This window comes from Dryobates pubescens, chromosome 15 (assembly GCF_014839835.1).
Source record: "Dryobates pubescens isolate bDryPub1 chromosome 15, bDryPub1.pri, whole genome shotgun sequence".
In the NCBI taxonomy this organism is placed as follows: domain Eukaryota; kingdom Metazoa; phylum Chordata; class Aves; order Piciformes; family Picidae; genus Dryobates; species Dryobates pubescens.
Window position 1 is genome coordinate 5714010 of NC_071626.1, and position 16674 is coordinate 5730683.

Here is a 16674-nt window from a genome sequence, read left to right on the forward strand (position 1 = left end):
GCCGCGCACCACCCGCTGCAGGACCCTCAGCGCCAGTCGTCAAGAGCTCACATAACTGTTGTCCCGGGCTGTGCGTCCTCGCCCCCATTCCTCACTAGTCCAGGTGTCTTGTGCCCGACCCGTGGGCAGAGAAGGTGGCTGGTGGCTGTTGCTGGGAGGGTGCTGCTTGCGCCCCTCGGCTGCTTCTTGTCTGACTGCCCTCCCGGATCGGAGACCTGGGAAGGTCCTTCTGCCCTGCACGCACCCCAGGGTCCCACCGAGTCTCAAGGCTTGTTTGGGTCTGAGCTCCTGTCACTTAAATGGCTGTTGGGAGAGCCAGCGCTCCACTGTAGTTGGCTGCAAACTGCATCTCTCAGCTGATGCAGCCATTGCATCTGCAAAGCCGCTTGCCTTCCTCTCTGTTTTTTTCCTCCTCAGGATCCACCTTTCGAAAAGCCCACCGGGGAGACGCGCCGGCCTTCAGCCGGTCCTTCTCCCACCCAGCTCAGCTCATCACTCTGCTGCTGCAAAAGGATGGGGTCAAATTCCAGGGGGAGAGAGGGAGGCAAAGCCACCTGCAGTGCAATCCAACAGCTGCTGTGGGAAGAAGCCGGGCAGCGAAGGAAGGAAGATTTACTGACAGAAGCTAAGCCAATATAAACACTTATGATACAGGTGTCTTGTGCTCTAAGAGATTGCCTGGCTTAATTCAATTGTTTTGTAAACTGATTTAGTTAAATCTGTATAAAACGTGTTTAAACAAGCCCAAACAGTGTTTAAAAAGTAATTCATAAAACATATCACCATAAAACAAATACGTATTACCAAGGCTTCCTTTTTGCTGACACAATATATCCTTTCTCCTTGGATTTCTTTCCCCCCTCTGTTCTTTTCCCTCTGTTCTTTAAAGGTTGTACATTCTGCTGTGTTGCGACTGTCTCCTCCTGCACTGTTCAAAGGTAGGGTTGTCCATTCAAAATGTGCAAATCCACCTCTAGAATTCCTCACTGGCATGCAAAGTGGAGCTGGGGACATGGTTATTCTTTTTTTTATATAGCCTCCAATAATATTCAACTTGAAACAATATGTTAAAGGAGGTGTTAAGAAAGGTAGCTTGTACTGGATCCAGCCTGACCCCTGTGATTCTTTTCAAACTGACCTCTCTTACAGTTTGGAGTTATTTAATCACTCTGAAAAGGTGTTCCCATTTTTTCTTCACTATCAGCAAGGTCACTTTCTTTAAAAACAGTGGGTGTGTTTTTCAGTATTTTGCAGTCCTATCACAAAAATCACCAAAATCAGATTTTTAGCTGGGTCCAAAGGCAACTGTTTTAGAATTCCAAGATCACACAGACTTGGCCCAAATGCCCAGGTAGTTTGGTCTCCTCAACCCAAACCTATTAATTTTTTCTAAACAAATTCATGATAGATCATGATAGAGAGAAAGAAAGAAGGAAAGAAGGAAAGAAAGAAGGAAAGAAAGAAGGAAGGAAGGAAAGAAAGAAGGAAAGAAGGAAGGAAAGAAAAAAGGAAAGAAAGGAAGAAAGAAAGAAAGAAGGAAAGAGAGAAAAAGAGAAAGAAAGAAAAGAAAGAAAGAAAGAAAGAAAGAAAGAAAGAAAGAAAGAAAGAAAGAAAGAAAGAAAGAAAGAAAGAAAGAGAGAAAGAGAAAGAAAGAAAGAAAGAGAGAAAAAGAGAAAGAAAGGAAGAAAGAAGGAAAGAAAGAAGGAAGGAAAGAAAAGGAAAGAAAGGAAGAAAGAAGGAAAGAAGGAAAGAAAGAGAGAAAGAAAGAAAGAAAGAAAGAAAGAAAGAAAGAAAGAAAGAAAGAAAGAAAGAAAGAAAGAAAGAAAGAAAGAAAGAAAGAAAGAAAGAAAGAAAGAAAGAGAAAGAAAGAAAGAAGAGAAAGAGAGAGAGACAAAGTTCCTCCACCCTCAGCAGAAGTGAGCAACTATAGGACTGGCAAAACCCCAGTCTTCCCTAGACACATCTTTATTTTTGTGGTCTTTGATTCATCCAGAGGAGGAATTCGGGCAAGCGCTTTCTGCGTTCAGCTGTTTGCACATCTGCAGGATGTGTGGAGCTATCGTTCCCTTGGGGAAGCAGGTGAGGAGGGGGTTGAAGCAGCCACATTAAGCAGCAGAAATTGCCAGACAAGAATGAAGAAAAGAGGGGCACATTTGAAAAGATGACATTGAGGGTGTTGTGATGAACTCATGAGTACAGCCATGCTGCTGGGGCTGCAGCACAGCAGGTCAGATGCTGCAGAAGGTGACAAAGGGGTAGCAATGGTCCCCGTGGGGAGAAGGGGTGCAGGTAATAGAGAGGAGTGGGAGCCATTGTGTTTGTCAAAAGGTCTGGCAAGGGTCCCTGACTCCACGCAACCATGTGATAGGCATTAGGTACAGGAGAGCCTGTACCCATCCCATTTAGGTTCCTGTCCACACCAGACCCAAAACCACCCAACAAACTGAAATGGTTTATTAGACACTGGGATGGACTACCCAGGGAGGGGGTCAAGTCTCCATCCCTGCAGGTCTTTAAGGAAAGCTTGGATGTGGCACTGGTTTAGCTGATGTGGTGGTGTTAGGTCATAGGCTGGACTGGATGATCTCAGAGGTCTTTTCCAGCCTCAATAATTCTGTGTTTTGTGAACCTCACATATCAGGAGGGCAGCTGTGAAGGGGTTAGGGGATGCCTGGGAGAACAGAAGCAAGGCGGGCTGGGGCTGGTCTGTAGAAGGGATAGGAAGGAGACTCTGGACAGCAGAGGAGCAGGAAGCATTTAAACTTTGAAAGAGCAGTGAGAAAACTACAGGCTCTCAAATGAAAGGGGTCAGCAGTGTTGAGTTGAGGTAGGAGGTGTGGAAGATACATCTGTAAGCAGACTCTGGTTCTGTGGGGAGAGGCATATCCACTGTCTGCTTCTACCACAATCAAATTGCACTCAAAGGCAGCTTCCCTCTTGCCCTGAAAACAGACTGAACTCCCACCCCATGGCACACCTCAGTACAGCCACAGGGAGTCCAGGCAAACCCCCACATCCTCACATTGCTGCTGTCTGAGGAGCACAGATTCTTGCCTGGAGCAAATGGTGTGCACAAAAAATTCTGGGAGAGGTTGTCACCCACGTGCTCCCAGCTGTCCCAAATTCCTGCTTTTTGCCAGTCCCAGAGCCCCTTTCTACTTCAAGAAGAGGCTGCAGACTGGCTCTGTTGCCAGCACAGGGACTGGCTCCTGAAAGCAATGCTGGGAAGGCTGCTCTACTCCAAAGGACACATTTAGAGTAAGCCTTGTGTACATTTGTCAGGGACTACAGTCCACAGCCATCCAGCCTGGTGACATAGCTGGAAGCCTCAAGGGTAGACAATCCAAGCCAGGATTTGTGTTTGTTTACCTTGACATCCATTTGGATACACTCCAAGTGTAGACAAGGGATTTAGATGTCCAGATTATTTGCCCTCATGGCACCAACACACAAACACAACTACTAGGAAGATTAGAGATATTCCATCTGCTTAAACTGCTTCCCTTTTCCTGCCAGCACTGATCACTCTCTGATAACCCTGATGATGAGGATTTAAGCCTCAGTGCCATTAACTGTGGCTGGCACCAGCGTGATAATTACATTTCCCGTGAGTCCACCCTCTCAGCTCTTTGTAGTCCATCTCTGCTCATCTCATCATGGCAGCAGCCTCGTCTCTGCTGCTGGGACCCTACACCTCAGACTGCAGCAGTGGTCCCCAACAGCTCTTGTGCAAGGCACTAGACAAAACCATAGTAGAAACATGACTCTTGCCTATTCATCTGGCTGTTAACCAGGCTGAGATGGTCCAGATCATGTGGAAAAACCAGCAGAAAACAGAAGGAATTACAGGAAATGTAGATCTTGTCCTCATTTGATTGCAAGTTGTATGTTAGTTTTATTCCTACTTTGAAATGTCAATTTGTGGGGCTGTGACCAAAAATACTAACTTCTAGTCCACACTGGAAAAATAGAGTCTTTGACCAAAAGTGCCTTTACTAAGTTTTAATGAAACCATTTGTTACCAGTAATTGCTACAAAATAGGAGATCTTATGTTCAGCCCTGCATCTTTAGAAGCAAACACAATAAGTAATTATGAGCTTACAATGTAATTGCATAATGCTTTCATCTCAAGCACTTTCCTGGCTGGTAGGTAATTCTGTTGTCAGGCTATGAACTCCAGAGTGTGGTTTAGCACTTTGCCTCCCTGTGTCGTTTGGGCCTGGGGAACCAAGCCTTCCGTGATTTCAAGTGCTCAGTGCTGTGGTTCTGCTCCCCAGAAAGAAGGCTGCACACCTTCGACTTGCAAACATTTTCCATGGCCTCTGTGGGAATTCCAGCAAGGCTGAATCCATCAAAACCTTTCCCCTATCCCAGGTTTCAAGTCTCCTAACCAAATAATGACTTAGCTCAGCCTGGCTCTGTTTGAGAGCAGGGATGAGAACACAGCAAAGACTAATCTCCCTGAGAGGCAATCACATGTGTGCGCTGTGCTGATGCAGTCTTAAGCCACCCAGCAATGTGCTCTCCTCTGACCCTTCTCCTGGAGCTGGCCACTTGCTGTAGATGATGGGGAGTTAGTGATGATGGCTGGTGACTGGTTTAGGGCATGTGGTCACATACTGCCAAAAAGGAGCAACCTGTATCATAGGACACTCCTCCTTTTATTTTACTTTCTTTCTGCAGTGGGCCCAACACCCATTAAGAGTGGTTGTTGCTTATCTGCTCTCTTATCAGCCCATGTTGGCATCTCAGCTATGAGATCCAGCTCCTGGTCTTATTCCTTGCAGCTAAATGCAGTAACCCTGTACATCCTCTAGTACTACTTGATGTCCTAGCTTATTATTTTGGTGGGCGAGATGATGGCCAAACCCCTTATGCATTCAAACAAATTCCCTTTTTCTTTATTCAGTCTTCTAGAAAACACTGTTTGCCCTCTAGGGCTGACTTATTCCCACACACTGAGAAGCAATGAACCTCAAACACACTACATCCTTTGTAGTCAGCTTAGCAGATAAGAGGAAAAGTACCAAAGCTATGCTTGTGGAAGGGCACATGAAGAGTGGAGGGAAGCAGTGGCTAGGGGATGTGCTCATAATAATGTTCATCTCCAGTACAGTCTGTGAATGCTGAGGGGATGTACCATGGTGATCACTGACATAAGATTTTTCTTTAGGCTTTTCACAAAGGTTTTCTCCATGAGTCAGGAGTCACCTGTGGACCATAAGGGAGGAGCTGCAGTAGGACATGTATTGCTTAGAGGGAACTGCAGGGCTTGTTAGAGGAATGAACCATGCAAGGAAACAGGCAGCTGCACAGCGTAGTAAAGACCATCTCTAAAGCTCAGTACTTAACTGCTTCTAGATCTCTTCTTTCATGTGTTATGTCATTCAACAACTGAGACTCTGATAAGCAGGTGCACCCAGCTCTATGCAAGCAGAGTGGAGGTGGAGGTTTCACAGCAGAAGCTCTAAGGCATTGAAACTGCAGAGATGGGAATCATGGCTGTGAAAGTACTTTTATTCTCATGAGGGCAAATCAGTACACCTTCCCTCTCCTCACCCCCAGTATGGATCTAGATGAGGTCACAAAGATGATCAGAGGGCTCGAGCACCTCTCCTGTTGGAATTGTTTAACCTAGAGAAGGGAAGGCTCCAGGGAGAACTTGTAGCTGCATTTCAATATGTGAATGGGACCTACAGGAAGGCTGGGGAAGGACTGTTTAGAAGGGCTCGTAGTGACAGGACGAAGATCAGTGTTTTCAAACTGGAGCAGGGTAGATTTAGGTTGGACATAAAGAGGAAGTTCTTTACAGTGAGAGTGGTAGAATACTAGAACTGATTGAGGCCCCAGCCCTGGAGACATTCAAGATCTGACTTGATCTGCCCCTGGGGAGCCTGATCTAGTTGGAGGTGTGGCTGCTCACTGCAGGGTGGGGTTGGACAAGGTAACCTTTGAGGGTCCCTTCCAACCCCATGCTGCAATCTGTGAATGCTGCAAAAGACATTCAATTGCATTGTGTAACAGAGAGAAACTTAATCTGCAAGACCAGTCCACAGCAGCATGCTTCTCCCTCACCCTTGGTGAGAGCTGTCATACACAGGAAAAGGAACTGTATCACACAAAGCAAATTACTGTTTCTGAGTTAGATTGCCACAGAAAACCTAAGTCATCAAGTTACAGAGACAAGGAATAAGAAGGAATGGTGGCAGAGACAGAGATGAGATGGAGGAACAATTTTGTGGGTTGTTTTTTGTTGGGCTTTTGAAGAATAAGAGCATTGCACTTCCAGCCCATGATGCACTGAAAATGCTGAAAGGCCAAGCAGAGGAAAAAAAGGGGAAAGGGCCCTGAAAACCTTCAATATATTACTGAAATATGAGAAGCAAAAGGTTTTGTTTCCATGGCAACTGGTCCTATGGTGCTTCTGCTGGAGCAATCTACCAGAAAAAGAGGATTTTCCCTGTTAGGAATGGTGGTGAAGGGGAAGATATTTACAAAGACCCCTTCCCTCAACTTAGTGTATTCGCTGATGTTCTGCTTGATGCATGTAAGTGCTAAGTTAGCCCCCAGATATGGTGCCCTCACAGATGATAGAAAGTGAGCTCCTGGGCATATGGAGGTGACTGTTGCAGGCCAAATGCCTGTGAAGGTTTGAATGCCTTGTGCTTTTTAGCCCTTCCACCATGCTTCTTGAGTGTATGGATACAGCTGAGGTGTCCACAGAAACTTCAGAGTTAAAATCCTTTTTAACTGTAGATTTTGGGTTATAAAGATAAGAGGACTTTGTTCCCATCTGCCACCTCCCATTGCCCACATACATATATATCAAGGCTGAGCTGCTCTGTGGCAGCTGCTTCACCACAGTGGCATGGCATGAAAGAACTCAAGAGAAAAAGAGACTATAAAGCAGAAAAAGGAACCTAAGAGATGCAGAAGAAGCGGAACAAGACTCCAGGCATAGCTTGAATCCTTCTTGCAAAGAGCATCATTAGATCATCACTTACTAAAAATTATCAGCTTTAATACTAACTGAAACTATCTGTCTGTGATATGGTGATGCTCAGAAGCTCAAAAAGAAACTGTTATTCATGTTGTAAAAAAAAAAAAAACCCAAACCCAAAAGCACAACCCTTTGCTCCAAAGAATTTAAAATTCAATTGGGTAAAAAGGTGGTTTAGCTATCTGCATTTTGCATATGGGAAGCAAGGCTGCAGCAGTGGGAGGTTAAAATACCTTGTCTAAAGTTGCACTGGAGGCTTGAACCTGATCTCCACTCAAATGTCCAATGACACAAGTTATCTCCGGAGTAGTATCTCAGAGAATTCAGCAGACAGCTCAGCTGCTGAGACCCAGCTAAATCATACAGATGGAATAAATACTGCCAGCACAATAGCTCCCATGGCTATGGGAATGTGACAGACACTCCTCTGCCCACCATGGTTTCAGCAAAGACATTTTCTTCCCAGACTAGCAACAACACTAACTAAACAAAAACAAAAAGCCACTCTGGCATCCTTCAGCCACAATAGGGTATTACCTAGAGGAAGCAGGAGAGCAGCTGAAAGGAAGATACTCAGTCTGGAGAAGAGAAGGCTCCAAGGAGACCTTATTGTGGCCTTCCAGTATTTTAAGGGGGCCTACAAGAAAGCTGGTGAGGGACTTTTTAGGGTGTCAGGTAATGACAGGAGTAGTGGGAATGGAACAAAAATAGAAATGGGTAGATTCAGATTGGATGTTAGGAAGAAGTTCTTCACCATGAGGGTGGTGAGACACTGGCACAGGTTGCCCAGGGAGGTGGCAGAAACCCCATCCCTGGAGGTTTTTAAGGGCAGGCTGGATGTGGCTCTGAGCAACCTGCTCTAGTGTGAGGTGTCCCTGCCCATGGCAGGGGGTTTGGAACTAGATGATCCTTGAGGTCCCTTCCAACCCTAACAGTTCTATGATTCTTTGATCAGCTGCAGTATAGTCACTCAGGGAGCAACAAGCACACTCTGGTATTTTAAGGGCCAGACCCTGAAAGGACACACTAGGAAAAGCTTCTGCTGGGTAGATCACTCTGGTGTCTTTCATCTTCTTCTTGTCTCTGCCTGACTAACTCTTGGGAAAGGAAACATGGGGGGGAGGCAAGTGGAGACTGAATCGTGCCAATAACTGGAGAGAACAAGTCCCTGTGCTCTCAGGTATCAGGGTCAGGATCAGGATCAGCAGCAGGGGAACAGACTATAAAACTCTGTTCCACATGAGCAATCTTAGCACCTCTGGATGCTGGAGGCAAAATTGTACCTAGGTGTTAGGGCCCACACAGCAGTGCCTTTCCCTTTCTCTGGGGAAGGAACTGGCAGTAAATGCCTGAAGCTGACAAAGGAGTTACAGAAAGCAGATCAGACAGAAACCAATGGCCATAGATAACATCTTCCCATCAATCTCTGCAGTTTTGCATTGCAAAGCTTGCTTTCTGTAGTGTCACAGGCTGGCCTCCAGCCCTTCTTTCATTCCACCTAGTCAAGTGCCACTCACTCAACACTAACTCCACCAACAGCATGGCAGTGACAAACCATTACAGCAAACTCCTGTGCATCTTGTCCATTCCATTTTCACATTCTGCCCCAACTGCCTGTCACAGTTTTCTCTTGCAAACTCTTGGGACTCACAAAATCTACACATCTGTATCTGGGTGCAGATAAGGCTCTGGCCTCCATTAGCCCCATGTCACTACAGTCATTAAGGATAGCATCACATTACCCATTACATTACCAAAGAGGCAGATTTCTTTCTCTGATCAGGCATGGTGGCCATTTGAAAAGATGAGCTGTGGGGTTTGAGCCAACCATGTCTTTTATTTATTTCTTTTCCTTGCAATATTCTCCATGTGCAATCAGAGAAAAACTGCAGGGGTTTTCTGCAGGGCTCCTCTGCAACTGTGCAAAGCTGCCAGAAAGTGATCCCTGAGAAGAATTTTCAGTAGCCATTGGAGGCAGGGCAGTGATACAGGGACACTCACAGCAAAGCACAGAGTGCAGAACTCAGACTTAACAGAAGGAATGAATACTCCACAAGCAGTGCAAAGATCCTGTAAATGATCTGCCTCACATTTAAGTACAGGTATATCCTCCAGGGCTCAAGTCAGGGAGTTCACATGTTGAAGTTCAATGTACATGACTCTGGAGCGGGAGAAGCAGTAGCTGGAAAAGGCCTGAGGGGAGTGGGAGCACAGCTTCCCTGGGAACACCTCCAGGGTATGGAATCCCTGCTGGCCTAGCAGCATCCCAACTGGCTGCCTTCAAGTCAATACAGAGCTGTAATTTACATCTAATGTTAAATAATCCCTTTCCATTATTCCCTTTCCCTGCAAAAGTGAGAGAAGCATAGTGGCCATCTGAATACTTTACATAGCCCACAGGCTGCTCTGAATACAGAACTGATTCTCTAGGTCCATCTCATGCTAGAGACATCCCCTACACTGGAGACCATACCAGGAGTGGGAGTCAGCATACAGCCCTGCACACAAACTGCTCTAGAGGAAGAAAGGTTTCAATCATCTCCTCTCTGCTAAGGGAGCTGCACCCAGCCCATAATCATCTCTCCCAGTACAAGTGGGCAGAGAGCTCAGTGCCTTTTCCTGCCTGCAAGGGCACCCCACCTGCAGCTGTTCACCTAGATAAGGTGCCAACAAATTATGGAGGCAAGGCAGAAAATCATTCCTACAGCTCCATTTGCAAGACAATTTATAGCATCTGCTTCTGAATTCAAACAAGAGCAATGCTGCAGCCTTTCTAACGTGCTGCTCTTGCTTCACAGTCATCATGTTCTGGCTGCTCTGGGAGCTTCAGTGAAAAGGAAACACATTGATGAACTTCGGACTGGCTATTAGCAGATGCTTGTCTAGATTGCAACAGAGATCGTAGCTTGTTTGGTTGCCTGCAGTCTCAGAGGAGGGGTAAAGGATTGAACTAGGGTGACAGAGATGGTATTTCTGCTTTCATCCAGCGGTACTGGAAGGATCAGCAGTCAGGTGTGAGAGGCAAAAGAGAACACCATTGTTTCTCAGGCATCAAATTAGCAATCATTGTCGAAGTGGTACTAATGTGCCAAGGAAAAGAGAGGCAAGCTGAGAAATCTCTTTGGGTATCTGCCGTGCATCGCCAGAGTGCACCAGGCCACCCTGGGTTTTAAGTCACACAATCTTTGTCAAATCTTTGTGGAGTGAGCTGGGGATAGACTCTCCTCTTGCCTCTACTTGGCTGGCTGAGGCGTGGACTAGCATCTTTCTTTCGCAGCAACAACCTCTGTCTCTTGCTCTTTCTCTTGTACCCTCCTCCCTCAGCTGTATCACAGCTTCCTACTCACTGTGAACTCTGAGTTTCTCACCTAGATCTGGACAGCAGTTTCTACTGGCAAAAGGTGATACCTACTTCAAGGTAAGCTAATTGTCCCCGGGATATCTGCCTAGTCACACCTCATGTCCTGGTAAACACATTTAGAGTCTGACACTTCCTTAGCTTGGGTATTTCCAAGAGCAGGGTTGATTGTCCTTTGGGGCTCCACATGTCCATGTCTTGGCCACTGGAATTACAGAAGATGTGTCCCCCCTTCCTCAGTAAATGGTTAGATTAACCTCTCTGATGCACAAGGACAATACACTACCTGCCGTGTGGGCTGAGGCATGTTGTGATAAGTCGTGGTTCATATCTTGATGCAGGCTGTGCCTGAGCCACTCAGGCAGAGCTGCCCAATGCTGGCCCTCTGTGGTCAGTGCCTCCTGCTAGGGAAGGTGCAGAGAGACAGCAGCAAGCTCTGCCACACTTCAGGGCACTCGTGGTGCTCCTGCTGCCACTGGCCTTCCCTCCAAGAGCCCATCTGCTCCTCTTCCTCCCTCCCTCCCTCTCATCTTATGCAAAGCAGCTCATTAGTCCCATTAGCAGCGGAGCACTATCTCTGATTGTTCATCAGCGATTCCTTTGTCGACCTCCATCACTCCTGTTGAGCCTCATTAGTGCTGCTAGGAAGCAGGGGAGCTGTTGGGATATTTATAGGAAGGGTGGAGTGTTCTTTACACTTTATTGCTCTCTAATATCCCCTCCTCTCACTACCTCTCCCCTCACCCCAGTCCTCCCCCGAGGGGTTATCCAGGGAGGTATATCAAGACAGGAAAGGACTAGACTGATAGCTTGGAGTCGGAGAAGTGAGGAAGGTAAGTTGGAGATGTGCTCAGTCCATTGTCAGGAGCGTGCAGGCCTTCATAGGGTTGGGTACCTGGAGGAGAGTGGCTGTGCACAGGTATCAGCTGGGATAGCTGTAGCAGCCAACAAATGAATGTAGGGACCTCAGACTCACAGAGTGTATTGGGTTGGAAGAGACTTTCAAGGTCATCCAGTCCAACCTTCAACCCAGCACAGCAGAGTCAGCACTAAACCACCCTAAGTGCCAGGTCCAGACACCATTTAAACACTTTCGGGGATGGCAACTCCACCACTGCCCTGGGCAGACCATTCCCAGGTTTGATAACCCTTTCAGTGAAGAAATATTTCTGAACATCCAACTCAAATCTCCCCTGGCTCAGCTTGTAACTGTTTCCTCTGGTCCTGTCACTTGCCACCAGGGAGAACAGGCTGGCCTCCTCCTCGCTCCAGCCTCCTTTCTGGCAGATGGAGAGAGCAATAAGGTCTCCACTCAACCTCGTCCTCTCCAGACTGAACAACCCCAGCTCCCTCAGATGCTTCTTGCAAGACATGTGCTCTAGGCCCTTCACAAGCCTCATTTCCTTTCTCTGCACATGCTCCAGCACTTCTGTGTCCTTCTTATAGTCAGGGGCCCAGAAGTGAACACAGTATTCAAGGTGTGGATCATCATGTGCAGACATCCATCTTGGGGAGGTACACATCTCAGCTACAAACACAGCAGCTTGTCCGTGTGGTATGCCAGGGGCCAGATGTGAATGCACCTCTGTGCAGGACACCCACCTCCCTGCCTGGAAGCTGATGGAGAGCTGCACCACATCCTGACAGCCCCAGGGACAGGGAGCAACCACCTTGGTTACTTACAAGAATATTCCTTCATTCAGCACTTAATTATGGATGCAACTAGATAAAGGCTAATCATTCATCCTAATACAGGAGAGAATAATCATTCTGATGGCAGGAGATACTCAGCCTCTCTGGCACGAGGATAGTTTGGGGAGGAGGAGGCTGAAGCAAAACCACAGGACAAGGAAAGGAGGAGAAAGGAGGAACAAAATCCTAAATCAGTTACCTATTACAGACACCTTTATGACTTCATAAATGGAATATACTTGGTGTCAGCAATCTTTGCCTTACAGCACCACGAGGATCCCTCTCCCTAGTCATAGCCATGGGCCCTGATCATCCCAGCAGTCAAGCTGGGTAACATTTTAATACTGCCTTTCATCTCAAGATCACATCTTCCTTCCAAAGAGTCCCAAGGTGTTTTAATAACCTTTCCAGACACTTGATTCATGTCTTGTGGTAATGAAATGGAGCCTCTCCCTAAGAAGGAAGAGTCAGCTCCACCACTGTGCAGGAGTTTTGAACAGAAAGCAGTGACAGCCTCTGTGTCCCTCTGAAACCATGGGGGTAGGCATGTGCATGTGTGTGAGGAGGGGGATTTCAAGGCAGCAGAATGTGACTGCAGAGTATGGAAGCTGGCCAGGAGCTGCAGCCAAGTTCTCGGCTAATGTGTGTAGGTTAGCACTGGGGAGCTGTAAGAAATGGCACTGGTGATTCAGAGCGTGGCAGTCCTCCCTCTGCCTCCCTGGTGGGTCACACCTCTACAGGTGGTCAGACTGGGGGTGGCTCTTGAAAGAGGCTGCAAGCCAAGGTCCTGGCATGGGTAGCTGTTCCAGACCCGTTGTTCCCCTAAAACCAGGGTATTGATCCAAGTGTCTTAAACAAAACCCAGTTTGGGGAAATGGTATCACACAGTTCTAAATCCTCCTTTTGGGTTTCAACCAAATCCCACTACTTTCCTTTTCCCTTCAGAACAGTGTCTTGCTAGGAGCAGAGCCATCTCTGCCTGGCTTCTCTCACATTCTCCCTCAGTGTCTGCTCCTTACCCACAGCTGGTGTGGGTGAAATGGTTCTCCTGCTGGAGATGATGTAGCTACTAGACTGTGTTACACTCAAAGCTGTCTGGCACCATGAGTAACAAAACGCTGCCCTTTACAGCTCCTGGTGAAGAGTCTTCTTTACTCCTCACTGAGGATGGTGCTGGCTGACACACATGAGGGAGAATTGGCCTTCACTCTCTGGAAAGTGCTTCTCAGCTTTGTCCTGTAGATCTCAGAGAGAATCAGCATCCCCAACAGAAATCTTGTGAGGACCACGTGAGACTTGCACAGAGCCCTCTATCCCATAAATGTCAGGAACTGACCCTTGCCTTCCTCAGCGAGTTGACTGCTGCAGCAGCAACCCAAAACTGTTGGGGAACATCTGCCCTCCTACACAGAGACCTCTCTCTCTCTGTCTCCCTAAGTAGCAGTACAGATTTCCCTGCCCTTTGCAGCTGAAGGCCATCATGCATACAGTACTAAGTTTGTGTATCTCCTCCACCTTCCTCATTCCTGCATCTCTCTACTTTCAGCTGATTTAATTGACTGCTCTGGTTATGAATAATCATGGTGTCTAGGCACCAGGAGTAATACTTAGCATGATATTGCCACTCTCACACTCCAGAGCTGGGCAGACATTAACTAATGTTAAGTCTAATTAGCTGCAACTCACTAGGAAGTAGGTAAGCTTGATATTAACCCCTTTGTTTCAGCTAATGACACTTGGTTCAGGAGGCCTAAGTTACTTCTCTCTGCTGGTGAGTTGAGTTCAGCATAAGGACCAGAATGAATATGGGCAAATATGTTGTCTAGGCTATTTCACCATCCAAGGGGGATTCTTACCTCCCAAGTAGCATCTGTTTGCCCTAGCCATACCTCGGGAGCTGAGGACAGGATACCTCAGTCCTGCTGTGCCAGGCAGAAGTGCCTGTGCTATGCTCAACCAGCAGAAAATCTTAGCCCTGGCTTGTGATGCTCTCACCTGCTATCATCTCTCCCAGAGCACCCAACAACATGCAAAATGACACCAGAACCCAAAGGAGTTTTCCCAAAGCCACAGTCATGCATTAAGAGGGCACAAACTGCTCCCTTTCTCCCATTTTCCCACCTGAAAGGTGTTGAATGAAATAGCAAAATTCTGTGCTGACTGTGTCAGAAGCCATTGTTTGAGTGAAAAGTGATGCTCTGAAGTTCTGCCATGACAGAACCAGACACCCTCTGCCTCCAACCCAGTTACACCTTGGTGTATGTAGCAGACAGACAGCAGGACAGGCAGAATACAGACGTCCTCTGAGCACTGTCTCCTTTATACAGCCAAGAACTGCTGGGTGTTAAAATATGGCTGTAGCCTTGCAAAGCAGGGCTGTAGCTGAGCAGAAGGGATAATGAAGGACTTCAGGGACTTCAGACACTGGTGTTAGCACCCTGAAGTGCTTAGAGACAAGAGGGAGGAGAAAATTGCAATCAATTCCAGTTTCCCTGGGAAGATGAGCATTGGATTCAGCCAGTAGCAAGGAGTCATCCACCAAGTGGAATGAAGGCTTTGCTTCTCCTTATTGCACTATCCCAGCCCTTATTTCCTCACTAGATGTATTTCATAAGCAGGACTCAGTCTGACAGCTGTCTTGCAGCTCACACATGAGTTAGAGCCAGAGTTTACAGAGAAATGAAGATAAGGAGGAACATATATGATCTGTAGTTTCTCTCCCATCTTTCACAGCCTACCTTCTTAGTATTCCCAACACACCTTTGCCTCAGGACTACAACCATACATCAGGGCTTGTTCATTCAGCATAGAATGTATAGCTTTTGGTGACAGAAAACATCATATGTGGGAACAGGTGGTAGAGAAAGAAAGAAGCAGAGGAGGAGAGAAAATTGTCCCTCCTTCAGTTACATTCTGTATGGAGAGGAAAGTAATGTTAAATTGAGGAGCTTTAAGAATTAATTTGAGCACAGGCTTTGGAGCACACACCTACCTTCACAGGGCTGTGTGTGAATATTCCATATCTCTCAAACAGAATATCATCTTTTAGAGCTTATCACACTTTGACTCCTTTGCTAGGAACCAGAGAGCTCTGCTGCTGCACAAATCTCAGCTAATGCAACAGAGTTCAATGAGAGACCTTATTAGGGGAGATGATTTTATTCTAAACTACTGATTTCATCCACATTCATTCTTTCATACCTACACACTCTCAGGCACCAACAGATGTGTGCCAATGTGCTCCAGCTAGGGCTCCTTGCAAAGACATGGGTACAAGGCACACAAGCTAATGACTCATCACACCTCTAGAGTCCCTCTTAGGCAGGTGACCACGGGCTGTCATTGGATCTGCCTTTTGTTCACTTTCAGGGCTCACAGTGATTGTGATCTTTTGTCTCCCTGCCCTGGTCCACCTCTCAGAAGTATTAGGAAACATTGTTGATTTTACTCATTCTCTTTAGTTTCCTTACCTGTGTATCTTTAACAGCTCCAGGCTTGTCCTTTATCTTACCTCTAAATGGCTTCAGTCTGTCTTTTGCTTAACTTCCAGTCTGGGTGTTTTGATGTGCTGTGATCTTGATAATTTCCTATCTCAGGTGTCATCAACAGCTGTCATTCCTGTCCTTCTGCCACATCCGCTGGTGCTGCTCATGCCCATCCATTCCACTCTCAATGTTTCTGTTAGATCTCTATGATATCTCTGGCAAAGACATAGGCCCAGCCCACACACCTTCTATCACTATGCTTGGAAGATCCTATCATAGAGGACAGACATTTCAAATGCATGGCATATTTAGCTGAAGAAAAGCTATTTCACTCATTGCTGAGTCTTGTGTCTGTTAGAAACTTGTTCTGACTGCACAGTAGTCTGATACAGAGAGTTTGGCAACAGGACTTCAGACACCAAGAGACATGTGGGTGTGCAGAAAACTTGTCCAGTGTCTGCCCATTTCAGATGTGGACTATAGGCTGGGGTAATTAGAAAATGTGGGGAGAAAATCCACTTTGGAGCAAGAATGGTGGCCCATCAGGCATCCAGTAGACGGAGTCACCATCATGGGAAGTGTTTAGGAAGAGACTGGATGGGGTGCTTGGTGCCATGGTTTAGTTGATTAGATGGTGTTGGGTGATAGGTTGGACTTGATAATCTCAAAGGTCTTTTCCAACCTGGTTAATTCTATTCTATTCTATTCTATTCTATTCTATTCTATTCTATTCTATTCTATTCTATTCTATTCTATTCTATTCTATTCTATTCTATTCCATTCCATTCCATTCCATTCCATTCCATTCCATTCCATTCCATTCCATTCCTTACAGATAAATCCAAGCTCCTGCTGTAAGGGATGGGATGAGGTTCAGAGTTATTGTTCTACTCGAGTGCATGCAGTTTTAGAAGATCTCAGTGTGACCCCTGACAGGCACCTACATACTGGTGTAAATCTCTTAAGGACCTACCTTACACAGAGAGGCAGCCAAGAGCAGAACTGAGATGACCACAGCTTCTGCAGTCCATCCAACAAGTGGAGCTGGAGCTCTGGGGTCTCCCTTGGCACAGCCATGGCAACACACAAATGAGACCACTCACTTCAGGAAAGATGGTTTTATTCATCCACCTCTTAG

At 46.6% G+C, this 16674-nt stretch overlaps 1 protein-coding gene across 1 annotated transcript in view; it reads right to left on the reverse strand.

Annotated features, from left to right (window-relative positions):
* The window catches only part of GSG1 (germ cell associated 1), a 101520-nt gene extending 85874 nt beyond the window's left edge, over positions 1–15646 (reverse strand). The window contains exon 1 of the mRNA XM_054167683.1: positions 15563–15646. The gene's annotated coding sequence lies outside the window, so the exon portion shown is untranslated. The remainder of the gene's footprint in view (positions 1–15562) is intronic.
* Positions 15647–16674: the final 1028 nt, after the last annotated feature.